Source organism: Heterocephalus glaber, unplaced genomic scaffold, assembly GCF_053883595.1.
Source record: "Heterocephalus glaber isolate CG9 unplaced genomic scaffold, H.glaber_assembly_v1.0 deba00001577, whole genome shotgun sequence".
Lineage (NCBI taxonomy): Eukaryota > Metazoa > Chordata > Mammalia > Rodentia > Bathyergidae > Heterocephalus > Heterocephalus glaber.
In genome coordinates, this window is record NW_028258358.1 from 26,614,263 (window position 1) to 26,642,237 (window position 27,975).

The 27,975-nt window shown below is 34.2% G+C and overlaps 1 protein-coding gene across 13 annotated transcripts in view; it reads left to right on the forward strand.

Moving 5' to 3' along the window:
* Gpc5 (glypican 5) overlaps positions 1-27,975 on the forward strand; it is a 1,453,028-nt gene that overhangs the window by 523,026 nt on the left and 902,027 nt on the right. Inside the window, exon 7 of one of the 13 annotated variants that reach the window (XM_087192998.1) lies at positions 1-27,975. This exon is cut by the window's left edge and continues 18,817 nt beyond it. The exons of 11 other annotated variants lie outside the window; for them this stretch is intronic. The gene's annotated coding sequence lies outside the window, so the exon portion shown is untranslated. One more of the 13 variants, XM_087192999.1, reaches the window with a different exon arrangement.

Sequence of the window (27,975 nt, forward strand, 5' to 3'; positions counted from 1 at the left end):
ACTATTCTTCAAATGGCAAACTTGTCATAGCATCTGGGCTACAAAGAATCCTGTTTTATTTTCTGAAAAAGGCTGGAATGTGGAAATTTTGTGTGTCAACCAAGCATGTACTTACATGCTTTAAGAGACTACTGGTACCTAGTGCTATGCAGGATGTGATTGCTTTTCAACGTTTGGTCTCTTGGTGACCTCTGACTGAATGGGAAAGCTCCACAGACCTGTGGACATGTTCAAGATTTTACTTCCAAAAGATTGCTGGGTCTGCTCTAATGATGGGGCCAGTCCAGGAAATTTAAGACATACAGAACAGAGATAGAACAGTCTTTATCTTTTAGTCCTTCACATTTAGCTCTGAACTTGGTACTATCTGGCTTTTAAATTGTTTGGCTGACATGAAATAAAATCTTCAGCTGCCTGCTAAACAATTCCAAAGCAGCCCTTATGCCGAGTAACATCTAAAATTAGTTCTTTTCCTCCAAACCTTGTTCTCCCTTCAGAGTTTCCAATTCTTATTACAGATAACACCGAACCAGTCGGACCATCATTTGGACTTAACACTTTGGAGCCTGTGCTAGGTCTTCCGGTATTTACTATTCTCTGTAGTAAGTCTTATTCCAAGAAAAGCTACTCCCAATTTATGTCTCAAATTTATTTTCTCCAATCTAAGCCATATGCATATTGATTCTCAAACTAGTAGATTGGCTTCCTAGCATCCAAGCTTTTTTATTTTCCAATTGATAGGTTTGTCCGTATTGTCTTTTTAAAGCAGAATTTAGACCAAATTGCTCTAAACATGTCCCAGTGATACTCAGAATGAAGGCTTTTAACAAGTGTTCTGTGTGGGGAAAGAGAGGCAGAAGAAATTTTTCAGTACATAAGTTTATTCAACCTGGGTTAAACACAGTTGAATTGGGTTTGTTTTTCGTTTCTACTATGGTAATATGCATTAGAAATTTCTTTCTTTTTTTTTTTTGTACCGGGGATCAAACTCCAGACCTTGCGCTTGTGAGGCAGGCGCCGGAACCACTGAGCTAAATCCCTGGCTAGAAATTTCTTAGAAGTGATTGCATATGCACAATTTTCTTAATCTGTTTAACAAAAGAATTTGTTTTGTTAGAAGAATTTTTTTAGAACTGGCACAGATCAAATTCTGAGAGATTCCTCAGAATCAACAGAATGGAATCCAGGTATACTGATGTTGTAGTCAGGGCTCCTACAGCAGGCATCTAAACCCACCTTCCTTCCCTTCCTTTCCATGTACCTTTTGTTTTGTTTGCACTGATATTGTTCACCTTCCACTTCGTCTCTTAATTCTTATTATGCTTTTTTTTACACGCGATCTTTACACCCCTTTTTCCCCTTTTGGAAAAAAAAACAAGCTATTTATCATGAATAAGTCCCCTTTATCTATTGAAGTGTATTGAGATTTCCCTATTCTTAGATCATAGTGCATAGTAATCTCTCACAAGATGTTTCCAAAGAAGGAAGGAAGAGTTCTATTTTAATGGAATGTTCAGTATATATCCAACAAAGGGCTTGGCACCTAACATGCTATTTTATTTAATCATCTTATTGTTTCAATGAGGAAACTCATTCTTTTAGGCTAAAAAGTACTGAGGCATACACACCTCATGCCATATGTGTGATGTTTTTTAGCTTTTAGCTAGGAAAGCTGTAATTTAAAGCCAGATATACCTGTCTCCAAAACTTCCTTTTGTTGATTATTCCGCATCACTTTGTTTTTATTTCTTTTGTTGTACTTAATGCATTCTACCATGTGTCATAGTGATTTGTAGTTAAAAGTCATTCCCTCTGAAATGTAAGCTCTATGAAACCAGACACTGTACTCATTAGCTGTGGAACTATCATACTAATATACATGTCTTGCTGAATGCACATTAATTTGAGCTAGATCAATGATGTTAGATTAGCTATCCATGTAATATTTATTGGCTTCTACATAATGGATAATAGCCTTGTGTTCATTCAAATTCATATTAAAGTATCTTTGGAATCAGGCAATATTTTGTCACACATAGTACATGTGTCCTCCCAGATGCCTGTGCTGGTGCTGTTGGATAATCTTCAGTACTTAATTGCTACATAGTAAGGAATTTGCTTTAAAAGTGATGATCAGACTCCATAGTATGTGTAAGCATACAAGAAAAGAGATTTTCTGAGACTATACCAACATGAGAAACATCAGAGTTTAAAAGACAGGTCAGGAGTGACCCAGAGGCAAACATTTTAAATAGCTAATTGAAAGCATTTTCTACATGTGCCTTGCTCCAGGAGCAGAAGTTAAGTACTCTAAAGAAGGAGTTGAGTATCAGGAAAGGCTCAAAAATGTGTTTCTCCTTGAAACTAAGGCATGACCCTAGGCAGTTACGCATTGCAGGTTGCTCTCTAAATTATAATCTTCAGAGTGATGTTTGTTTTTAAATACATACTTTAATATAATTGTATTCTATGACTGATGTTGGCTGCCTGATAGTCACTGAAAATAGGAATGCTTAATTTTTATTAAAAAAAACTGGGCCTTTTCCAAGATCAATCTTGGGATTTAAGTTTTAGTTTAAAATAGAATAAAATAGTTCAAATAAAATAGAATAGTTGGCAGCTGAAGAATTTACACTGACTCCTGGATGAACACTGCCCCTTTCCTTGCCTGTAAACACCATGGGTGTCTTCAAAATGATTTAGCTTGTAGCATGATATATTTGGTCCTGTTTGAGTACTAGGAAAAATATAGATGGCTGAGAGTCCCCGTATTCTTTCCAAAGGCAAATGGAATCCAGATGTTCTCGATTATGTCAAGGTTAGAGGCGATGCCTCACTTCGAGCTAACAGGGCAGTATTACAAAACCCACCAGTGCTGGCCATCGACATCATGTCTTCTCTCAGGGTTTTATCTTCATATATTTTATGGAAAGTCCTGACAAAGGACTTTATCACTGGACTAAAATCTCCTCTTACTGCTTTTGATCTGTCACAATGATCTTACCACAAAAGAATGCCACATTCTATAGGTCAACTTTTGCTGTCTAAAATCAGACTTTTCTAGAATATTGCTGCTCTGCTTTTTGGCTTTTTCTCAAGTAAAAACAAGGAGCTTTCTTTTTATTCCTCAAAGCAGATTAAATACCAGACTATATTATTGTCATTAACGTTTCTTAGCGGTTAGGTATACCCACAGGACTGCCTCATATGTACTCTTCAAATTCCCATTCCAGAGAGTTACAGTATTTTCTTTCATCCTATCTAGATCCATTTTATTTGATAACTATAAAAATTATCCAGAAGATCTCTTCAGCCTTAAAGTAACAGAGTCTCCTTTTCTGTTATTAGAGAGACTTATCACCTTCACTTATTACTTCAATAAAAGACCTTTTATTTCTGAATAAGTCATTTATGCTTCTTTCTTCTAAGGGTTTATTGTTGTGCTTTTTCCTGAATTAAAGAACACATTTCCACACTCCGCTTCTCACCAGATATATTTGTTTGCTCCAGAAAAAAAAGTAGATTGAGCACTTTTGACAAGTACTGTTGGAGAGTTGAGTTAGAGGACATAGACATAGTCTTTGGTCTGGTAAGTTTAGTTTATTGAGAGGGATGTGTATGGATCAAAATATAATATGTATAATTACAGCTTGGGTAGGAGAAGCCATGATGCTATAAGGAAAAAAACTTACTGAGAAAGTTACCCTGTTATCTGCAAGATAATTGTGACTTTACTAAGTAAGAAAAAGTGCCAAGTGTGAGGATAGCAGGAGAGAGAGAAGGGGGAGGATATGATAGAGAACAAATGCATATGATATGTGGTGAGAAAACGTTTAGAAAATGGAAAATTGAGCAGCTGTGACTAAGCTCAGAGAGTGAAGAAGTTGGGTTACACGATACTCGAACTAGGCAAGTATAGGTCCACACAGTGCCTTGTAATAGGTAAGTGATTTAATCTTTATCAAAGGACAGAAAGCCTTACAAGGGATCTAAGCTGAGGCACCTGTTAAATACTTTTACAAGAAAAAAAATAATGGCTCTGACTGCAACAGGTAGACTAGATTGAAGAGAACCCAAAACAGATCATTCTGTTTACATTGAGCTCTTAATCTCATGGAGTCACAGAATGAAGTCACAGACGAAAGATTTTCTTGGAAGCATAGGAGATCGTTCTCTTCTTAGTGACTCTCTTTTTAGCACAGTGTATACTGGTTGACTCCTGTCCTCTGGGGTCCAACAGTCTTCATGCTCATGTGACTCACCGGACTTGTAGGATCCTTTTAGAGGGATGCAATCATGTCCTGGGTTCTGGTTGACCTTGGAGAGGCAGAACCAAAATGTTGGCTATCCTCACAGCCCAGTTATTTTATCTATGGCTTTGGTCTCTAAGTCTCAACTGGGGAACACCTAGAAAGTTAGTTACACCAGTATTGAAGTGGGAGTGGTAGGTGAAAGTCCATAATCTCATGTGGATATCGAATACTCTCAGATATAAAGTATGGCCAGAGAAGTGTTATTTTTTTCATCAGTAATAGTTGCCTTAGAAGTCACATTCTTACAGAATGTCAACAGATGATAGTTATAAAGTTTTACAGGGAGAATTTGAAACCAAGAGCAAATAGCATTTTAGCAGAACAGTTATGACATTATTATATTAGAATGATCAGGTTTTTGTTATTACCTATGAAATACATCTAAATTTTTTTTCAATTGTTGACCATTGTCTGATATAAGATATTAAATGATATGAATAAACCCTTATTTGAATTTGTTACCTTTTAGTAAAGTGTCTTTTAAGGAGAGGGTACTTGTTTATTGAGGTACTTCATATGTTACTAATGTTGAATCTCTAATTATCATGGTGACATTGTCTGGACTGTATAGTATTTAGATACATCTAAATGTTATAACACATTTATTTAACAATCATATCAACATGAGCCTGAACAAGTTTAGTGTCATAAACAACTTTAGGCTGGAAATCATAGGTATGATAAGTTTTTGTAAGTTCCATGTCTTTGAAGGCCTGTTTACTCAGAAAACACAAGTATATTTAATATACCATGAAGTTAGCAATAACTAGTTTCACAGATATATATATATATATATATATATATATTTATATGTGTTGCCCTAAGTGTAAAAACTACGTACATATATACATATACTATACATATATATATACATATACTATACATATATATATATACACACATATATATATATATACACTTAGGGCAATATTTAGACTCCTTTATTAGGTTTACAGGGTGGTGTAACTATACTGCAAGAATTAAAGACCATGCTTAGATCTTTTATGAAACAAAGATAGACAAATTTTTGAAATAGTATTACTGATCACAAACAAATCAATATAATCTCAGTTATGATCAGTATAATCTCAGTTGCACAATAACAATATTTAATAAAAGCCAATAGATGTGGATGAAGTTTTAAATGACAGGATCAAATTTAAAGAAATGTCAAAAATTCTGGTCATTTCATATGTCTAAGGTCTAGATATAATGTGTAATGTATGAGAGTACTTACCTGTTACTCTGATGTATTAAATATGTGTAGTCTTCCCTCTATAAACTTTAAAGTTTAAACCCACAACATACTTTGTTTTTAGGTGTATATACATCTCTAGTCCAAGATATATATGTTACAAACTTAGATAATAGTTGTTTATTTAACTAATTGGTAACTAGCTTTTGAAAACATTTTACCAGCCAACATTTAAATAATCTCTAGCTCCTAAGGTTTTTTTTAAGTAACCAAAAACCTAATGATGAAAAGCACAAAAAATTACCTTAGTAAAATATAAAACCTTCGTTTTTTAATCTGCTTTTGTAAGTTTAACCAAGAGTGTTTTAATATCAAGAATACTTTATTGTTTTAGATATAGAAAACATTTAGTCTCTTAATTATAGCCAACTTTATTACATAGTGTAATTTATTTAATAACATTTGTTAGGGTGTGCCAGTAGTAGGATTCTGGGAAAAACCAGAGAAGTCACCCCTCAGAGGAGAAAACTGAAACAAATTGGGTCAGGTGACTGTATTTTTAGCCACAGAGGGGAGTTTTGTCCAGCATATACCCAAGGCCAATTATCTTAATTAACAATTACTTTAGATAACTCATGAAACAAAGCATATCTCTTAACAATTTCAAGCCATATAGTCTTTAACCAAGGAAATATCAAGTTACTATACATATAATACAATAGGTTTTGCATATATAGAACCTTTTTAAAAAGATATTATCTTGATTGGCTAACAGTCTGGACAAAAACATGTTATGAACTTTAAAGACATATATACCTTTATCTTACCAAACAATTTAAACTAGCTTATTATTAAGTCCTATAAAAAATAAGCATTTGAGCTAATATTATGAATGTATATTTACCTATAAGCCAATTTAAATATAACTTTTAGAGGATAACTTATACTAAAATGTTAACATGCAGAAACATAAATATTAACTAAATCATACATAAACTTTACCAAACTTTAAGGTTATTCTTTTTAAGTCCCTTGTAAGCCTCCAGCCTAGCATTTTTTTGTTTTGTTTCGTTTGTTTTTTACCCTCTAATGTTTCAAGTGTGTTTGTTTACCCTCCCCCCTCAAACCTGTATAACTGGTCTTCTATGGAAAGTCTCAAAAGAGCCAGAAGTTTATAAGAACAAAAATAAAAAGGAAAAATGAAATTGATACAAGCTCAAAAAATCTTTAATGAAGCAGCTTCTGGCCCTTTAACCAGTTACTGAAACAGATTAAACAGGCAGGCAAACAGGCAAGAAAATGTATAGAAAAAGTATTAAAACCTCAGGTTTAATCAGAGTACACTCTTAGATGCATTTGCTATGCTGAATTATAATACTGTTGTCATAGTTTTAAGTTTATAACTATAATTATAAACTAGTTAGAACTTCTTTCTAGGGGGTATCATAGCATTTTTTAAGTGAATCATAACAGAGTTCTTTTGTAATAAGTTACACCAATAAGAGTTATAAGGGGAAAAAAGAGAAGAGCTATAAATGGAATCTTTATTTTCCTCTTTATTATAAATCTAAGTTTACTGTGTGGTCTCTTTGTGGCCATGAAAGCAAAAACTACTTTCAGAAGGATCCTAGTTTGATGATCTACCTTAATCATTGGAGTAGCTGCTACCAAAGTACAGATCCCTTATGGTCTGTATTAGAGTCATTATGTTCCTATAGGTAAACTGCTCCTTTGATAACCACAACTATTTCTTATGTAAATGTTTCTAAAGGGACAGACCCAATAAATGTACAGTGTTGTGATTTATACTTTTGCATTTAGGGAGGAGGGGTGTGTCAAGGCTATGTAAGAGTGTAGAAAAAGATGCTGTTTTCTCTTTGGAATCTGGGGTCAAAGAAGTCTTAGATTTTAAGTACATATTCCAAGTCTTATGGGAAGTTTAGTTATACATGGACCTTTCCCATTTTGAAAAATAACAAGGGAGCAAAGTTGTCCCTGCCCATCCTGTTTGTTCTATCTAAGGCATCTCGTAAACTTGACCCATCTGGAGGCATCTGAGGAAGTGTGCAAGGGCAGAATGTCTGATCTTCTTGGCACCTGTTCAGCCCTTTTCCCGAGTTCCCATGGCTCATACTAACTACATGTTGGCTTTTCCTTTCACAGTCCTCAGCTTATCTCTCAGTATAGAACTGCATTGCTGTCCTGACCATATGCTCCAGAGAGAAATTGTAGCAAGAGCAAAGTAGTCCCTTAGAGACCAGAGGACTATGGCTATCAGCTTCCTTATTACCTGTTTTGTCTAAAGCTGCTGCCAGCCCTTAAGGATCATTGAAACTGCTTTCTGTTCTACCAATGAAATCATCTGTGCTGTAATGACTCCACCTCAAAAAAAACAGTTATTATACCCTGCCCAAGTGTTATTTCTCAGAGGATGGACAGAGAAGAAGGGATAGGAAAGTGCTTTTCCCTTTGGTATGAAACACCTAACCCTATGTGCAAGGCACTGGAATTACAATGGAATTACAATTAACAAAAACATATAGGAGAGGAAAAAGACAATAAAAACTCACCACTGGGGTCTCACTTCCTACATATTAATCTCAGGTCTTGGTGGGACCTCCAAATATGAAACAATGAATTCTGTACAAACTAAAATTGTAGTTTCATGAAGTGGAAGACTGAAATCACAGACAAAGGGAGAAAGTTAGGAGACTAGTGGAAATAAAAGATATAATTCCCATTATCGGGGTGGATTCCAAATGAAAGTCTGAATTGCCTTTTTTTTCTGCTCTTATATAGATAAGTAGAGCTTTTTTCAAAGAAAATAAGTTCAAAGAAATGGAACTAATGTTCCTCAAAGTCCAGTCCAAAAGTAGGAAGGAATTGTCTACTAACTTAACATATTCTGTATAAGAACCTTCTTTCTGGGAGGAAAGTTTCTTATCTTTCCATTCTTATGTCATCTTTTATCCCTTTTTCTGTGCTAACTGCCTATTTATAAACTAACTGAACTGTCTATTATACTCTATTACAAAGCTACATAGATACGAAAGGAAGAGAATGAGTTATAGCAGCAATTCCTAACAGTACAGTAAGGAAAAGGAAAAGAGAGATGGACATGAAAGCTGTGTCAGAAGTAACTTCTGAATTACTGAACACTTGGCTGTAAAAACAATGAGAAAACATGGTGCTGTAGTATGACTGTTTGTGTCCCCTCAAATATCTTTATGTTGAAATCCAAACCCTCGAGGTGATGGTATTAGGAGGTAGGAGTTTAGAGAAATGATTAGCCCATTAAAATAGAGTCCTTATGATTGGAATGAGTGCCCTTATAAATGAGACCCAATAGCAGGTAAGTCCTTTTCATCATATGTGGACTCATCAGCATGTTACTGTCTCAGAACAAGGACATTGGCCTTCACATGACATCATCTCTGATGGTGTCTTGGTCTTAGGTCAAGATCATCTTCCAGAACTGTGAGAAATAAATTTCTTTTGTTTAGAAGCCACTTAGTTTGGGGGACTATGTTTAGCTTTTTGAACAGATTAAGACACTTGGTATCAGGAAAAGGACCTAAGTTTTTGGTTTACACATTTAAATGGTGGAATTTCCCAATTAGAAATCATTAGAAGAGAACCAATACATGGGAAGGAGCATTAGTTTATTCTTAGATATGTAAAGGTTGGAATGTTTTTGAGAATGAAGGTCAAGTAAAACTGACTTTGCTGATTTTGTCCTAAACTATAAGTCAGAATTAGAAATATAGACTGTAAATAAATCCATAGAGAAAATAGATCTTGTGAGTATAGATGATATGGTCTAGGAAAATTCCATACAATGATAAAAGAATTGGGTCTATAACTGAGCATTGGGGATGACAGTCAATACGCAGTTTGCAGTTACTGTAAAGAAGCAGGAGAAGCCATTTAGGTGAAGTTAAGTTTTTCACCCTCCTCCACGAAAAAAAGTCTACTCTTGTATCTTTGTGTTATCTGTCTCTCAATCAGTTGTATTGTATCTGCAGTGTTCTGGGCCATTCTCTAAGTTCTTTACAAATGTTTCTTCAACTACTTTTGAAATAGCATCTTCTTGTATTCTTCTCATCTCCCTTTCCCTATATAAAAATTTTTAGCTATCAAGGTATCCATATTTTAGACATAATGATGATTATGTTAACTAGGGAAAACAAACTACTACAATAAACAATACACAAATCTCTGTGGTTTACCATAATTCCTATTTCATTATGTCATCCATTAAAGGTAGATCCATTAAAGTAGATAGGGGTTTCCACTGAAGAGTCATTCAGAGATACATGCTTCTTGGATTATGTAGATCCTCTCTTTCTCTATTTTAATGGAGTCCTCCCCATTCTGCAAGTGGGTAAGGAATTGCAAAGCTGAATCACACAATAGGATTTAATGGCACTGACTTGGGAGTAAATTACATTTCTGCCTATATTACCAGTGACAAAGTTTCAAAAACATGATCACTCAAATACAAGAGTGCCTGGAAAAAGTATTCTCTCTAGATGTACAGAAGAAAAAGGTATCAAGTTTTGATGACCACAAAGCATTATTTTTACCTAAGTTAGAGAATCTTGTAACAAAAGTATGGTTGTTTGTTTCTATTTTTCTTAAAGCATCCAGTCCTGTTGTCATGGATTTCAGTCTACCACATAAAGGGATACACCCAGCATGTAAGGGTTACACCCAGCATGCAAATATTCTTCTATTTATTCTTGGAACTTCTCTACTGTAGTATCTTAAATAATAATATGGATATCTCTTTTGAAATTAGCTCAAGTTCTTAGAAAATAGACCAAAGGAAACAAATTTAAACATGAGAGCCTGTTTACTTGAAAGCCTGTATACTCCCCTGATGAGTCCTTGGGAGCCAACTACTCAGTAGCCTGGGGATGAATTTCATTGGAGCCTTGATATTTTCCAGGGCAATAATCCATTATTCTCTGCCTTACTACCAATGCTCTCCAAATTATGCAAATCTAACCATTACAAGCAAGCTCTTTCTGTATGGCCGACAACTTATCTTGTAAGCACAGTGGTGGTGTAGTGGAGAGCTGCACCATGCAGTGTTCTATTAAGCAGGTGTGAATGCATACTGGTTTATTTTTTGCTCAAGTTTCTATCTAGATGTACCCACAACCGAAGAAACAGTACTTTTAACTTACACTACAAATTTTTGCTCATCACAACTTTTCAATCCCCATGATTCTTAATGACTGACACTTGAGTCAGTTATCTTGTCAGACCTCAACAGATAAAGGTGCCCAAAGGATTGATAGTGTCTCTTTCTCCTTAGTTATCCTCATTCAGATATTCTTACTTTAATGAATAAAAACACCTATTTTGAACAAGAAAGAAAAAATGCGACAATTAACTTTCTTCAATATGTTAAATATTTCTTGGAAAATAAAAGTCTATTTTTAACATGAAATGTATGATTAGAATTAACTGTGCTTCTATAGAAGAAAAGATTGGTGATGGGAAACTGGGCCAGCAAGTTAAAATCTATGGCACAGTGTTGAAATCTTCACAGGTAAAGGCCTTAATATTGATCTTTTATATGGGTTTGAAGAGCTGTCATGAAGATCTATTGACTTATGTGGTGAGAGAGGTTAGAGATACTTTTTCCAGATTGTTTTTCTCCACATAAGTTCTTCAAAAATATACCTTTACTTGTTTTGAAAGACCCGTTAGGAGAAAGAAAATATATTTTCCAGGATTTGATACACAGACACACTAGGTTCAATTTTTTACTTCATTTTTGAATTGTATATAGGTTTATTGTAACACATCAAGACAAACAAGTGTAAATGGAAGTTAGATAAATCTAAGGGTGGGAAATAACCTTGACTCACAGGAGCTTGGGCACTGAATTATTTGGGGAAATCCAGGAATTAAGCACCTTTTCATTTTCCTGCAGTATGAGAGAACAAAGAAGTTGCCATATGCAGTTAAAACCTGACTTCCTTATATTGGCTGTAAATCTCATATATATATATATATAATATATGTCAAATATTATGTATATATATAATATATATCATATATATATATGAGCTATTTTATGAGCTGAGAACTTGTGAGACCCTGTAAAGTACAATTAGAATCTTTGAAGACTTCTAGAGGCGGCTGTGTTGAGATTTGCAGCAGCCTAGATCTCAGGGATTTCTTCTAAGATTGGTTCCTTCCAGTTAGGAGCAATAGTGATACAGTGCTGGCTTACAAAATAGAGGTCAAGAATGCTGCTTACTAACAATAAAGAGTATCCTGTACTTAGGAGAGTCAGTCATAGATAGTAAAGATAATCAGCACCTCATTTCTCTAAAGAAAAACACGTAACTCTTCTATGGTATATTTTATTTATCTAAATATAACGTCCTTAATTATTTCACTCTTTGCTGTAAAATTGACAAATATCATCATGTTAAAGTGTTTATATAAAAATTAGATATTTAAATACTGGTATGCATTGGCTGAAAGAAGAAAGAGGTTTAAAAATTATGTAAAATGTTCTTGCAATATTAGTTATCAAGTTTTCTAGTAGCAGTGAAAAAGAATATCTTTGTGTTAAGTTCTCAGTTTGTATAAATACATATAAATGTAGTTTCTGTGACAGTTGATCCATTTGGCTACATGAATTATGACTATAGTCATTACTGAGATACTACAATATTTGGAGTTAAGTAAAAATATCACTATTAAAAGTCTCTGCCTTTAGGGCTGGGGATTTAGCTCAGTGGTTCCTCTGCGTAAGGTTCCGAGTTTGATCTCTGGTACTGAAGAAAAAAAGTCTCTGCTTTTAATTCTTATATTTTTGATAATACCTATTAATATATATTTTGTGTAATTATCAAGTGAATGGAGATAGAAAGAGTTCACAAATAGAAATTCTAGTAAGGGTGCTAATTTGTATCAGAGAAATTTGTCCAGCTTAATGAGACTTAATGTATGTATAATTGGCTGCTAAGAGCAATTTTTTTATTTTTTATTTTTTATTTTTTTAATTATTATTACTGTTTTAGTACTAGGGATCGAACTCAGGTCCTTGTGCTTGTGCAGCAGGCAGCGAAACCACTGAGCTAAATCCCCGGCCAAAGAGCAATTTTTAAAAAATATATAGCAATTCATTTAGAAATATAGCGTTCATTGATGAACTGAAAGTTGCCTCTTTATATGACCATATGACAAAAATCAAGATTCAAAAGTGTTTCACTTTCTCTAAGAGCACTGGTTTTCGAACATATAGCCAAAGAAGGCTAAAATGCCAATCCTTAGGTTGAATTTTCTATCTCATATAAAACAAACAAGGGTAAATCCCCATACCAGATGGATGCTACTGTAAAACATCTTAAGAATTAACCCTTTCTAAATTAATGAATATACCCATATTTTCTGGAATAAGATAAAATCTCAATGTTGTTTTGATCTCTTTACTGGCCAAAGATGCCAAACATTTTTTTCATGAACCCATTGGACATTTTTACTTTTTTATTACTATGTACTTACAGTACATAATGTTTACATTCAGCATAGGAAGTAGGTATGCATACTTAGCATATTGTAATTATTTGCATTCTCCTTTCCCTCATCTCCCTCTTACCTCCCTCCATCTCTAAATCCCCTTATCAGTTGCAAAAGATCCATCTTCCTGTTTCCTATTGTCTATCTTTTATTTTGTTTTTAAATGTTTTTTTTTATATTTTGGGTTTCTCATATAAGATAAATTATGTGATATTTAAGCTCGTGTGTCCAATTTATTTCCCTTAACATTATAGTTTCAAGGTCCATCCATTTTCCTGCAAATGAATCAAATTTATCTTCTATGGCAGAGTAGCACTCCACTTAGTATAACTGCCGTATTTTCTTTATCCATTCATCTGTTGTGGACATATAGGGTGCTTCCAAGATTTAGCTATTATGAATTGTGCTGCTATAAACATGGGTATGCCTGTATCACTGTGGTGTGTTGTTTTAACTCTTTGGGGAAGATACCTATAAAGGGAATGGTTGGGTTGAATGGAATGAACCACAGTTTCACAAGAAATAGCATCAAGAATAAACAAATACAATTACACTAAAATAAAAAGCTTCTGCACACCAAAGAAAACAGTAAGATAAAGAGACAACCTACAGAATGGGAAAAAATTTTTGCTAGCTATTCCTCTGACAGAGGACTGATATCTACAATTTACAAAGAACTCAAAAATCAGACCTTCCAAAATAAAAAACCCAGTCAGAAAATGACCATACAAAACAAATCTATACCTCTCAAAAGAAGTGCAAATTTCCAATAAATACATAAAACATGCTCAGCATCTCTGCCCATCAGAGAAGTGCAAGTTAAAACAACACTGAGACTCAATTTTACTCCAGAATGAATGGCTATCATAAAAAGAAATAAATAATGAAAAAATGCTGGTGAGGCTGCAGAGAAAAAGGCATACTCTGCATTTTTCGTGGGAATGTAAATTGGTACAACCACTATGGAAATCAATATGCACTTCTTTCTTTATTTATTTTTTAAAGTTTATTGGTGAATTTTAGGTGTACAATATGATGACATTCATCATTGGAGATTGTTACCTTTATATAATATGTCTTGGTTCTTATTTTATCCCATATCCTGCCCACCCTTCTTCTTTTGAAAAGTGTCTATTCATTTCAGTTGTTCATTATTTCATTGGCTCTTTTATTATGGGGTAGTCTAAGTTTTTCATTCTTAATATATTCTTGATATTAGTCTTCTTTCTAAGGAGTAGTTGGCAAGAATTCTTCCCATTCTATAGATTGCCTCTTCACCCCCTTAGTTGTTTCCTTTGCTGTGGAGACACTTTTAAAATTTGATATAGTCCTATTTGCTGATTGTTGGTGTTATTTCTTGTGTAATTGGGATTCTTTTTAGAACATTCTGACCTATGCCTATGTCTTCAGGTTTTACCAATTTTTTTCTGCTAGCATATTCAGTTCTTCTGTTTTTACATGTAAATATTTGATTCATTTTGATTTGATTTGATTGCAGGGTAAGAGATGTGGATCTAGATTCATTCTTCTGCACATGGATAGCCAGTTTTCCAAGCACCATTTTAAAAGAGGTTATCTTTTCTCTAGAGTATTTTTTGGCCCCTTTGTTGAGAACCAGATGTCTGAAGGTGCATGCAGTTGTTTCTGAATCCTCAATTTTGTCCCCTTGATCAGCATGTCTGTTTTGTTTTGATAACATGCCATTTTTATCACTGTAGACTTGTAATATAATTTGAAATCCTCTATTGTGATGCTTTCTTCTTTGTTCTCATTGCCCAAGTTTGTTCTTACTATTCTGAGTCTCTTCTTGTTCCACATAAAATTTAGGATTTTTTTTGTTGTTCTGTGAAGGATGATGTTGGTATTTTCATTAAGATTGCATTAAATCTGTATATTATTTTTGGTAATATAGCCAGTCTGACAATCTTGTTTTTGCCTATCCAGTTATACATGTATACTCATGCTTATAGCAGCACAATCATAATAGCTAAATCTTGGTAGCAACCTAGATGCCCATCAACAGATGAATGAATATATATATAGTTTTCTTTGCCATAAAGAAGCACAAATTTGAGTCCTTTGTAAACAAAATGTTCTACTTGTGAAAACTCAAATCCCTAACTTTGCGGTGCTCTTTTGGTTTCAGTAAACCTCATTTTGGGCCCTCTTTAGACCTTCCTTCTCATAGTGTTTATATGGGCTCGTGTTGTGTTCATCCAGTTTAGTTAACATAGTCTATCAGTTCACAGGTCTATCTTCCCTTCCTAGACAAGTTACCAAATCACCACTGTTACGTTAATGTCTCTTGGGAATGGGCCCTATGCCCTTTCATTTGTAGTCTGTGTTGTGGTTTGGATATTGTGGTTAGGGTAAGATTCATGTGCTAGGAGTTTGATCGCCAAAATAACAATGTTCAGAGGCGGGGCTATTAGGAAATGACTGGACTATGAGGACTACAACTTCATCAGTGGATTAATCCATTGATGAGTTCATAACTCGGTGGGTTTATTAGGACCTGGGACTTAATTGGATGAATCAGGCCTCTGAGGGCATGGCTTTGACAGCTATTGCTTTGTCCCTGACCCCTTCTTGAGGGTTCCCTCACCCTTGGCTTCCTGGTCCTCATGATGTGAGCAGCTTTCCTGTTGCATGCCCTTCCACCATGGTGTGTAGGCCTCCCTGAAAGCCTAAAACAGTGAAGCCTGCTGATCATGGATTGAAACCATGAGCCCAAGTAAACCCTTCCTTTTTTAAGTTGATGTTTTCAGGTTTGTGGTCACAGTGACAAAAAGCTGACATAGTCTGATTGGCTTTTCTGCACATTCCTCTCCCTGTGCCTTCTCAAGTGGACTGAGTAACTTACTCTTCAATATCTCTCAAGATCATAATTTGCTGGAACAAGCACCCTGACTTGGATTTCAGGGACTGGGAAAGGACCATGTTTCCTCCAGAGTTATGACTAGTGTCAGGGCTAGCTCTAACTAGGCTCTTGATTCACGTTTCCTGAATAACTTGACTAAAGAAAACAACTAAATTGAAGCATCAAAGCCAACCAGTGCTATTAATTTGTAATTTGATTGACAACAAATATAGTTTATATGCACATTTTCTAGAATATCTCTTTAGTAAAGCAAGGCAAAATTATATTCTTCCCTCCACTGTCTGCTTTATTGAGGTAAAATGACAAAAAATAGTGTGTATTTCCTTACATTTCAATATATTTATAAACTGTGAAATGATTGACAAATTCCAGCTCACAAGCTAATTAGCACATCTATCAACTCTCGTAATCACTTCTACTTATTTATCCTACTTATTTATTAAGATATACCTTTTAGGAAATTTCTAGTCCACAGTACAAAACATTAGATCTTCAGTTGGTTATTTTCTCAGTATTGTTTATGTGTGCTCTGACATATTCTTTTGTATAAAGATTAAGTTTTTTATCTGACTACAAAAGAAGCAGCATTTCTACTCAGAATTCTGCCAGGTAAAATTTGGTCACTAGCGTTCATTTTAAAATAGATTAAATTCTTATATATCTTTAGTTACTACCTTTCTAGTTCTACTCATTTTATCATCTAACCTGGTGCACATGGTCCATCAGATCTCTAACAAGAGAACAATGACACAGAAAATGGAAATCTATACTCTGAATGGGTCTTATATCAACCCTTTCTGATTAATTCTCCCTCTGTTTCAACGTCTAACTCATCCTGACTGAATCAATCAAAAAGCTATTACTTTCATACGTGGATGTGTTGCTTTCAAAATCAATAAAAACACAGCTCATTTTTAATATGCAATATATTACAAGAATGAAAATCCCCATTTACTTGAGGTAGAAATCTGAGAAAAAATACAGTATTTGGAAAACTCTTGTTGGAAATATATAGTCATATATGTAAAATTTATCACAGGCTTTATAATTCATCTCACAATTTTTATCACGAATAACATATATATATATATGTGTGTGTGTAGGAATGTAATTTAAAGGAAAACAATGAATTGTTGGTTTATGGTGAATCATTGCTCAAGTCATATGTCTGAACTGTAGACACTGAATGGATCAGGATAGTTAATAAAGTTTTAACCACAATCCATTATTCTGCATTAAAAATTACTCTAGCCTTTCAAAAATATCTCTTGCAAAAATTATACTTAAATTCTTCATTTAGACATTGAAAACATCTAGCTGCATAATTGTGAAATAAACATCATGTATTGATAAGCAATAAGTAGAAGCTGTGTCTTCTATTTGAGAATGATTAATTAGATTTAACATCTGTATGCAGGAATATCTACTTTCTGACATGCTTTAATCACTGCTCAACCTCACTTCTACTATAATTATTCATGCTTGTGATATCAAACTTGAGACAATGATCAAAATTAACTTATGTGTAAGATCATTCATGCTTCTTGGTTTATTTCATTTGATAATGTATAATGTTCATATAAAATATAAAATTATATGTAGAACAAATTACTTGCTTCACAGATGTCTGGCATCAGATTATATCAGTTAAATGAGTATTATACAGTGTACTCTACTATTTTGGCATTTTTTACAAAACCTTATTGTTTTACTAAAGTTTTTAAACTGATCATCCATGAACTTTCTGTATTCTTTCTGTGAATGTTATCACATTGTCATGGAAGAGAAGTTTTAGATCATTAAAAGTTGACAATTTTCAGTGTAGTATATGTGTTTAGTATAAGACAGAATTGAGTTTGGTACATGGATGATGGATGAATTTTTACCAAATGATGGATAGCTGCTCATTCTGTTAATGGCATTTCATCTATCAACTATTCTTGATATGGTTGATCACAAATTGCTGACTCAATTTTTGTGGATTAACTGAGGTGAAAGTGATACCTGTTTGAAGTTTCACTAATACAAATTTTTGCCTACTGAGAGAAGGATGGATTATATTATTTGCTGAGATTCCTTTCTATGTGAGTCCTTTACTGTCAGCTTTCTTATTCTGTCAACCATATCTCTTCTGGCTTAGCTGAAATAGAGGCTTACATTCTTAAATGATTTCTCCACGTCATGGAAAATTTATGACTTATGCTCTGTCTTGCTTCTAGTAAGTTATAAAAGGAAGTAATTTTTCTTTAAAGAAAATGAGGTGTGTTTCTGGTGATCTACGCCAGGGTGAGCTCCATATAGTCCATACTTCACATTGGTGCAGTTAAAAATTTAAAAACAAGTAACTGAAGAATCTGAAAAGTAAATGAAAATCAAAAGATTTTGAGGGTTAGTCAAAATTTGGAGCAGCATCCTGTACTGGTGGGATTTTCCATTGTATTTTTCTTAGTCAAAAAACCAGAACAACAACAACAAAAGCAATAAAAAAATTCTCATAAAAAAAGGTATTAAATAGAAGAAAGAACAGGAAAGAGAGTTAGAACCAGAAGGATAAAATTATCATTAAAATAAAATAAAATAAAATAAAATAAAGGGCAATGAAAAGCATAAGCTAAAAAGATGACAATAAATAAGACTGATAATTCATTTGTTGGCATTTGCCTGCCTTAACTTTGTTATCATTTTTAATTTTTAATAGTTTTGAATATATGATTTTGGTTTATTTCTTATATATTTATATTATAGTCTGAGTAGTACTTTCTAATATTATTATAAAATATTTTATGTCATTAAATTTTTCATTTATTTTAATGCTAGAACAGATACATGTTCCAATCACTGCTTTTATAATTTTACCTGCCATTAAATTTCTTCCCATTCCTTTAGACAGTAATCATTCTAAACCATGAGTTGAAAAAAATTAGACTCTTATTATTCCTAATTTCTTACCTCCTCCTAAACCACTTGATTTTTATAGTAAGATATTTCTTAAAATTTGCCTTTGTACTATTTATTTAATGTGTCTATGTTATTAGACATGAACAGTGAATTTTAAAAAAAAACCTGATACTCTTTAAGGTTATCAGGGCTCTAATTCCTATTTCCACTTTATTTCATTCTCTCTTTTAGTTTTTATAGTTGGATTATGTGTATGTTATTAGAATCATCAGTAAAGTGTTTACATTTTCTATACTATACTTCCCTTAAATCTACAGATGAATGCATTTGGTGCCCACTTCCTTCATTATTCACAGTATTTCATCTCCACGGCACTAGAGTGACTGACATTTCTCCTGTGGCATATTCCAGCAAAAGACCTTGCTGTAGACAGAAATCCCTGAATTTGGGGTTCTTCCTAGCGGTAGGCTTCATAGTTGATAGATATCTTCTGAGATTAAAGATAAATACATTGACTGCTCCTTTCTCTTCTGATTAGCTTGTCTTTTCCCCATCTTCTGCTGTTAAATTTTGTTGTGGAATACTGAGGCCAAATTGGTTTTCCTATTTACTTTTTAAAAAAATAAATGATTTACCTGTTTATTTTATCTCCCACATCAAATTTTCTTAATTTTTGAAGTCCAGTTATTGCACAAGAATATATGTTGAGGTTGAACATTCTAATAACATCAGTATATACAAGTATACCAAATGGAAATGCCTATGATGGTCTGCCTTAATACAGATAGTATCTTTTCCTAATTCTATTTTATCTTTTATATTTTGGAAAGGGGAGAAGATTTATTATCCTCTCTCATTTATGTCCTTGATGACCTTACGTTCTCTGGCACTCAATTTTCATTGTTGCCTATATCATTCAGTTTTTTCTAAAATGATTTGTCTTATATTCTGTTTCTTTCATAAATTTTTCCAGTTTCTAATTCTTTTTCTGGCTTCCTCCTCCCCATGGTCTTACATGTTGCTTCCATGGTATCTTTATGTTTTATTATTTTTTCAATTTTATGTTGGAATATATGGATGTTCTTTTTTCATTTAAATATATTTTACAATAACATATATTAGTAATTTAGAATTGGTATATTCCTTTTTATCTTTGTTCTTATGGTATATATATATATGGATGTTAGACAAACAGCTTTAGAGTTTCATATGTGAACATTGAATTTCCTTGACTAGCTAAAGGCCCGATTTTCCTGTGTAAGGAGGAAAGCAGTATGTGTCCAAGTAGCCTAGGTCAGGGGCGGGACACGCTCATCATTTGTCACAGTGCAGACCATTCTTTCAGGTTTAGCACATGAGGACGCCATCCCTATTTTTTTTCCTAGAGCCCGCACAGGTTTGGGACAGTTTCCAGCTCATGCCTTGTGCTCCTCCATTTGTCACAACTCTGCCTATGAGAGACTTAGCCCTTACTTTCCAAAGTGATTCGCTCACTTTCAGAAGTTCCATTTTGTAGTTGCTTTCTGTGGATTTCTACTACTGAGCCCTAAAGAACGATGGGTGGGGTGCTATTCTTTTTCATTTCCCTGAAGACCCTTGTCCTGTTGTCATTTAACTCTGGTCCAGGATTTCTGACTCTGGTTGAGTTTTTCTATTTCTGGGTTTATTATTTGATTATGAATTTAATGATCTACCACCGCTAAGATGTCTTCCCTCTTAGTTCTTGGGGCTACCAGAGCCTGACTTCCCTAAGCTACATCTTTCTCAGTTAAGTACTCAGTGACAACATGTGATGTAATTTGGAATTAGGAATCTTTCTTTAATGGTTTTGATGACAATAACATTCACAATTTAAAAAGATTATTTTCTTTCTGTGAGAAATAAGGAGACTCATAAAAAAAGGTGACACTGGAATTATGCAGACCTTTGCATATTACAGAAATCCAACAGGTAATGTACCATAAACCTGTGTGTTTCTACATCTACTTCTAAAAATTTTAGATTGCTCTCTGTTTTAGGTCTTATTTCTAATGTAATTATATATATCACAATTAAAAATTAAAATATCTTGGCTCTTTTTGCAGGGAAGTAGTGAAGTCCAGCCTCTTCAGAAGTTTCTTTTGTTGTTGTTCCTTCTTTCAGAGCGCTTTTCTGTAACATCAACATGTTCGGCCAAGTTAGTCGTCCCTCTCCCTTCCAATTGCGGTTTTCCTGGCAGCCTTGGTGAATCTGGGGAAAGAACAGCAGGTGTCGCTGTTGGATGAAATGAGCCGTTCTTTAAGCACATCCTCTTTGAAGCGTGCGTTTGCAAAGTCCAAATCCTGGGGTTTACTGATAAAGAGCAAGCAAGCAAGAAAAATTGAAATTAAACCAAAAAACTTGAGTCAGTTTCACAACTTGGCCTGCTACCATAGGGCATGGTATATAAGCCGGTTGTGCAATTAACTGAACTTTTTCATTTGAAATGAAAGCTTTTATCCCCCAGTAGACGTGATGGAAAATTGCTTGTGATACTAGACTTTTGAATTTCTGTATCTTATTTATGCTACTGTTAGCAACTTTTTCAACATATACCTAGCGGTTTAACTCTACCTCGATTCTGTCAGTGCAGACAGTGCCTTTACAGCTAGCCTGACTTTGGTAACCATGGCCCAAGAAAGAGGCTATTTGTATTAAAATGTAGAGTTGAGCAAGGTCACAATACTTAATTTCAGCATACTCACCTCCATAAAATTCACCTCCTAAAATATTTTACTATGCAATGTTACGCTTTTAGGTACCCATAATTCAATCTGTATTCACATTGAGGATTCAGATCTGAGTACTTTTAATTTTCAGACAGGCTTTATTTCATGGACAAAGTACACAACACATTTTCTGAATGCTTCTATAAGACTTAGACGCTCACTTGTCTATGCTATCCTGCTGATGTCTCCTGCTGAATTTTCAAATAATTTCTCAATTTCTGGGACAGAAATCTTTCTGGGTTGCACCATGTGTCCAACTGGTATATTTTTACTAATTAATTATATTTAATTTTGGTTCCTAATTTTTGACTTCATAATTTATTTCCACTCAACTATTTTTAATCTTAACAGTTTCTTCATAGAAGAAAAATCAAAGTGGCATGACATTTTAATCTTAATTTCATCAACTCTTAATTAATGAACTCATATAATTCTTGCTGTAGATCATGCACTGTGGCAGTTCAGAGAAGGAGTGAGAAAGTGGCAGATAGAAGCATTCTTTCCTTTGAAACACTTCATCTAAAATTATGTTGAAATTTTATTTTGTTTTATTAAATTTAATGGACTTCTGTCACTATTTTGATCCCAATTCTGCATTTGTACTTTGCTAGATGGGAGGGAAACATGAAGAACTGGAATTTTTCCTGTCCCCCACCAGTGACCATGGTACTTGACTTAGAGTAGGGGCTCTGTAGTTCTTGGATGAATGGAATGATGATCGAATTGATACAACAGAATTGTAATGTTTATTCTTGGTATTATTTGTTTCAGGCTAATAATGTACAACAAGTAAAAGAATAATTTTAAATAAAGAAACCATTACTGATTAATTGCAATACCAGGGTAGGTACTCACTCACTCACTAAATGAATACTCACTGAGCATCTACTACATTCTGGGCACCATTTTCAGTTGGGGATACATTGGTGAATTTCCTGTGGAGTTCACTGTTTAATTGGGAAAGGAGGATTTGGTGAATATTATTGTGGTTTTGTTTTATTTTTGACACTATAAAATTCATCCACTGAATTATTTCTTCAAGATAATTACTTTTGTTTTGTTTTTGTACTAGGGATCAATCTCAGGCCCTCATGCATGATAGGCAAGCATTCCATTACTGCATAACTTCTTTCTAGTGATAACAGAAATATTCTATAGATTTATAAAATATATGTTAGGGAGTAACAAAATATCTGTCATGTTACTAGCATAATCATTTACTTAACATCGTGATTTCTCTCCGGTGGTTAGGTTTTGGACAGCATGGCTCACTGAAATGATCTGACAGGTCTTATATTTGAATCTCTATTATAACAAACCGGAATATATTGTAGTTATGATGTATTACATAGCAGAAGGAAGGTAAAGCTATAAAGTTGATGTAAATTTTCCATACAGATCCACTTGTAGTATATTTTGTTAGTATACATGTCAGCTATGTTTTGGTTTTTCCTTTTTATGTGATTATCATCATCTAGGAAAGACATATGGTATGTCAATGGTATAGCTTATTAGGGTGTTTGACAAAGAAATATTAAGAATGTGCACCAGATGGTAATTAGCTCTGTAAGAGCACAAATGATTACCAGGTAGTTTCCAGGTATTTGATGCTGCTCTCTCATATTGGTACTTAAATGTAACTTGTAGTACATTGGCAAACAGCATTTTACATACCAATATTTTAGCTTTGAAGGTCCTCTGCTTGCTGCTACCCATTAGGTTGATGTTAACTGACTGGCACTATTACCTAACAATCCACTCAAGGATAGAATGGGGAGAAACTCAAATTCATATCTTTCCACCATTTAAATTTTTTAAAAATCCGATACCACCTCCAGGTTTAACCTAGGCATCCCCTTCATTTGTGTCCACTCAGTCAAATCATGGCTATTACACATGACTTGTCATTATAAAGACAGCTAATTCCTAACTATGAAAATGAACAGTCAAGGATTAGAAAAGGAAAGCATTTATGTCTCGAATATAATAGACTTACAAACTCAATTTGTTCATGAAGGCTGGTTGTAACTCCAGTTGGTTGTAAGTAAGAAATAATGGAAATTCCCATAATGCATTCCGAACCTCCCAAAGCACCCCTTTAACTAAACTTTTGTAATAAAAAAGGGTTGTACAATTTGTGTAATTTACCAACAACACCAATAATTTTCCTAGTATATTCCCCAAAAAGTTATAAAATGTGCCTAGTTTACCAGAAACAATAATTTCATAGTGTACTCACCATTCAAGCTGACATCTTTGGCTTGCAGGACGGGAGGATGAAATGGAAGGTGGTTATTGTTTGGAAGGAGAGTCCCCTTCCATAAGAACATCAGGAATCTGGCTCTATTGTGTCCTTGCTCTCCTTGGGAGAGTCTGTAGTCTACTAGGACCCGCTTATGGTTCAGTAGCTGTCAACCTTTTCAGAACTAAAAACTGGTCTAAGGTTGTCTGTTTCTGTCTTTTGTTTAACACTGATCTGTAGTATGACATGATGTTGTCGTTAAGCAAATGAATGCAATGATTGGCATTTTCCCTGTCTGGGTGGTATTCTCTACAAATGTTTTTAGTTCTGTCCATTTTTTCAGCATTTCCTTTATTTAGAAGAATTTTGTTTTACATTGATTGTTGATACTCCGCGCCACTTCAGAAACCTCCTCAGCCATTTTCTTTTGCTTAGCCAGGAGTTGCTAAAGTTCCTATGTAGGCAATTCCTCTGAATATTCCTCCACCCATTCCTCAACATCAACACTGTCTACCTGCAACCCAATGGACTCTGCTATAGTGACAATGTCATCAACCACAGGGTCAATTAAAGGCTCAGGTTCCTCTATACAGCCTTCACAGTCTCTCTCCTGTATAATTTTAGGCCACACTTTTCTTCCATGCAGATCTCAGTGTCCTTAGAGGGATATTGTCCCAAGATTTCTCAATTAACCCCACACAGGAAAGGATGGTGTAATGTTCCTTCCAGCACTCTTTAAGGGTTAAATATGTATCTGAGACCATCTGGAAGCATTTAGGAACAGTTCCTTGGTATATAGCTTCTTAAAGTTACATATGACCTGCTGATCCATAGGCTGCAGTAGAGGAGTTGTATTGGGTGGGAGGAACTCAACTGAGAGCCATGGGAATTCTTTAGCCCATTCTTCCAAATCTCCTGGGTGAGTAGGGCATTTTCCATGATAAGGAGAGACTTGAGTGGTTAAACTTTGTCCTCTAGATATTTCTTAACAGTAGGACAGAAAGCCTCCCTGATCCACTGAAGAAAAAGTACTCTTGTTACCCAGGCTTTTGTGTTACATTTCCAAATGACCCTTGACCTATTCTTCATGACTTTGAGGTTTCTGAGAACTCTAGGGGTCTCACAATGGTAAACAAAAAGGCTTTATCTTAAGGTCACTGCTTTCTTTGGCACACAGCAAAAAGTTTAGCCTATCCTTCATAGACTTGTGGCTTGGCACTTTCTTCTCTTCCTGGGTAACGTATGTTCTCCTGGGCATTTTCTTCTAGGAAAGGCCAGTTTCATCACAGTTAAAAACTTGATGAGAGCAGAAGCTGTTTCTCTGTTATCAGTTTGAAGTGATTCATGTAATTTTCAGAAGCCCTTTTGTCAGCATCTGCTGCTTCACCATGCCTAGTTACGCTATGAATCCCAGTTCTCATTTTACAATTGTGAAGCCATCCCTTACTGACACAAAATATATCACCATTATTACTCCTTGATGGATTATCCTTTAGGAGATCTGCATTTATAACCATAGTTTTTGCACAAATTAGAGACTCAGGCTATAGCCTCCATCTGCCTTTCATTTATCCATACTAATAATAGCCTTTCTACCTCATCTAACACTGTTGATTCTGACTTACTAATTTGAATACAACAGTAGCTTCCTTGTACAAATCTTTTCTCTGTAAGATTGTTGAGATAGTGGATTTCAAACATGCTGTACATATTAGAGAGGTTGATCACACAAACAGCACTCTCATATTTCTCCACAATTTCCTTCTTGTGATTGCTTTCTTTACCTTCCCTTCCTTCCTTAGCTTCTTTTCTAGCTTTTTTGAGCCATTTTGATAGCAGTAATTGTGTGATTATATAAAGCACCAGCTGAAATCACATCCACAAACACATGCATCTGGGCTCAGACTGAAGCTTATGTATGTTTACATATGCTTTTCTGCCATTGCAAGTCTTTGTATACAGCCGCACAAGAGGATAATATTTGGGTCTTAACTCAATACTTTGTTCATAAGTCAAAACTAAAATTCCGGTTCTAACTAAAGTTGTTCCTATGTAGGGCCAGTCGTAACTTGAGGGTCCACTGTACAAAGTCCACTGCAAAATCTTACCTATAGAGAAGCTCAATAAATGAGTTGTGAAAGAAAAACAAAGAAAATAACTTTGGATATGTTTCTGGTTTAGAAAATACCTTCATATGACATGAATAATCTGAAAATATGATGTAAGTAGTAGCTTGCCATAACTATGGCAGAAGTTAACAGGGACAAACTCAGTAATGAATGGTTTTGCTACAGTGGACAGCCAAAGAAAAGTAGAAATCAAATGAAATGTTTAGTATAATCATTTAATGGTTACATTTGGTGTGTGAAAATGGAATAACCAAATGCCTTAAGGCTAACATCAGGTATAAAAGCACAGATCAGAGGTCACTCTACAGGATATTTTAATGTAAAATTAATGTGAATGCATGGTTAGAAGTGTTGTATTTATTTTTATATTTACTTATATTGTGTTTTTTATAGTAAATATGTATTGTCTTTATTGTAATAGCTTCTTCTGCTATTGTCAAACTTCTACTTTGTCATTGGACAATAGGAACTTCTTTAGTTTCTCAGCAGAAGGGCATTTGTGTAAACCACATGCTAGGTTATAGTAGCCTGAATTGAATATGTGTGTGTTAATATGAATCAATAAGTGAATGATTAGATATAGTATTCCTATTTCTTTTTATGTCCTCATTTAACCAATTCTTACAAGGATTTTAGATCCTTACCTGTAATTGTGTATATCTTCGGACTTATTGCAAGAAAAAAAAGTCACATTTGTTGAAAGCATAAGGAATTTCAGCAAAAATAAATGAATGAGAAGGTTTTAATTCACAAGGGTTCAAATTCATTTAGGCCTGTCATATCCTACAAAGGAAGATCATCAACCAGAAAGGGGCATTCAGGCATGATATTAAACAGCTGAGCATGTCAAAATAATCACTCTGTGGTTATGAAGTTCTTTTCACTACGTCTGTGCTTGAGCTCTTGCATTGTGTGGGATTTTCACTCTTCCTGATAAACTGATCTATTTTTTCTAATGCAATTAGCATGAAATTTTCTCTGCAATGCAAATTTAAACTGAGAAAGTCTATTGAGTTATAATTTTTAGAATATTTGATGTAAATATTAAATAAATTTAATTTGTAAAGTAGGATTCCATACGGGAGAGATGCTATTTTTTGCTATTTATTGCCACATGATAGAATTGGATGTGCTTACTAGAAAATAACAATTTTCTTCATAACTTCCTGAACTTTCAAATAGAAATAGCTAATTGAAAGATAACTTCCTCATACACACATTTTTTTTTAAGGCTCAGCAATATGTTACCAGAAAGGTTCATTTTCAGGTCATTCAGCAGACTTATGTTAGTGGATTGAAAAATTCACTGAATTGTTAATAAAGAACAACTTATTTTAATGTTTTCCTTTAAAGTTAGTATATATATAATGAGAATAGTAAATGGTAACAAAAGAAATTCTTCAAAAATTTCATGAGATGTAGTTTTATCAAAAGCCTGGGAAATATTTTGTTTTCTCTCAGTAAATAAGACAGACTAAGCAACAACTAGCATGTCAGTGAAATATCCTAGTCTCAATATTAATTGAAGATTTGCAGGAGTCTAGTCATACTGTAGTTGTATTTGCAGGATTATGATACGTTTTTTCGAAAATATTTCTTTGCAATTTTGGTATGTTTATTCTTTGTTTATTTGATCAATCAAAAGACATCCAGTCCAATGTCTCACTGACCCTTTCAGTCTAAAGTTTAGTTTCCTTAAGTAGGTATGCTGCTGATGAAGTGCATTAGTCATTGGTTGAACTATTTTAGAAGACATAAAAGGCTTGATTCTTTTAAATACTCCTGCAGATATTTTAAAAGGGGGCAGGGAAACAGAAGTACACTATCTACTACTGAGACTTTAAATAAAAACAACTTATTGCAATTTTATATTTACAAAATGGTTGATTCAATAAGTCCTAAAAGCTTGAAATTAAATCTGTAAATAAAAAAACGAATTTCCTTTTTAAAACCAAACTTATCAGTGTGTCTATTTTTATCATTTGTTTTTATAATTTAAAACTTTTGTATTTTTAGTATAGT